Source organism: Condylura cristata, unplaced genomic scaffold, assembly GCF_000260355.1.
Source record: "Condylura cristata isolate star-nosed mole 26May11 unplaced genomic scaffold, ConCri1.0 scaffold00030, whole genome shotgun sequence".
In the NCBI taxonomy this organism is placed as follows: domain Eukaryota; kingdom Metazoa; phylum Chordata; class Mammalia; order Eulipotyphla; family Talpidae; genus Condylura; species Condylura cristata.
The window spans coordinates 7,847,349-7,849,157 of NW_004567131.1; positions in this window are offsets into that span (position 1 = coordinate 7,847,349).

Here is a 1,809-nt window from a genome sequence, read left to right on the forward strand (position 1 = left end):
AATGTTGCTGCTAAACAGAATTGAGAAAATGAGAAGTATTTCTTTAAGCTCAGACATTTATATGGAGAGAATTCTGCTGCACTGGTCACTTTCCAAGAGGTGCTAACCTGACGCTGAAATGTGCATTATTTAATCATTTTAAATAACAACAAAAAATAGCTGAAGCACACAAACATAATCTTTGGGGGGTCACGGATGAAATGGTGGGTGAATCTTATTTTCCATCTTCTCTTCTGCTCAGAGCTGGGGAGCAGAGATGCCAACAGTGGAGCTATGTCGGCATCAGCCCTACACAATGCTGCTACAAACAGAGCCGCTTTGCTGTTGCAAAAAGCAGTTACAGGTATTTTGAGTTTAAACACTTGAACTTCCATTAACGGCAACCCTTGGCCATGAGTGTAGCAGAGAGGAAGTTCTACTCAGAATTTTCCTCTGAATCACAACCTCAACCTACACTTCTAGTAAGGAAACCAGGATCTCAGAGATCAGATACATTTTTAAGGAACTTATAAAAAAGAAATCCAAAAAGTTATAACAACATGGGAAAGAATTTTGAAAATGCAATCGGGGCTGCTGTATCTTTAGGGAGTTAACAAACTGTGGGGTTTGCAGGAACAAGGTTGAAAATTTTCAATCATTCAGAAAGTTTCTCCAGAGAAAGGTAATTAGAGTATATTACTATCATTTCCCTCTTCGTTTGTAAATTAATAAATATAAATATATTTCATTTGTAATTCCTCATACAAATTTTAGTACAAATGGTAAAAGTTAGAATTTTTAATTTTACAAGCCCAAATTACTAAACACCAATAGTCATACTGACAAAAACAATGACAAATGCAAAATGTGAAAACTTTTTTCCAGCCACAAATAATGAGAATTGTGGATAAAAAATAGAAATACTGAAATAGCATTAAATTTAAATCTGAGAAAGCTATTTTTGATTAGAGACTGTATTATTTACCTTAGAGTATGTTCTCACTTTCCCCTCAAAGACTTATATACAGGCTTTAATCCAAAAATGAAGTTTAACATATAAATATTGATAACTTCAGCTAAATTCAGAATAATTTCAGTAAGCTATCATACAATGATTTAGAATAAAACAAAACAGAAAAACATAGTATTCGGGTTTTTTGTAATATACATAAGGTACAACTTCCTCTTTTGGACTCCTCTCTCTTGAGGAATAAGCTAAAATTAATTCTCTGATTTAAAAAAAAACAAAACCCTTTAGATGGTATCAACAAAATTTAAGAGGAAGTCAAAACAGAGTTAATATATATATATATATATGTATATATGATTTGCATTTAAAGAGGAAAGCGCACCCCATAAAGACCTCCAGGTAGCCCCTTCATTTAGTTCTGCCAGATGACTTAAGTGATTTACTAACAGAGTAATTGACCTCTTCCCCACTAAATCTTTCCTGGGAAAAACAGTTTCAGCCATTCCGAGCAGAGACTTGGCTCATCTCATTGTATTATGAAAACTAGCGTCTACTATAACTTTTTACAAGAGCCAAAATTTAGAAAGAGGTGACTATGACTAATAGGTACGAACCAAGACTGCAGATAAGTACATTTGAAACAATTTTTCAGAATTACTTAGATTTTGTTTTGTTTATTACAGGCCAAATACATGACGTTCTTATGAAATAAAATCATATGGTACAGATAAAAACAGGCCATGAGAGCCCTGAGTTGGTGTAGGGCCAAATCGTAGACCACCCAATAGGTCACATTTTAGGAATTTGAAGCGTCTAAAAATAGATAAGCTGGTTTCTCAAAAGGGGGTGGGGTGGGGGGG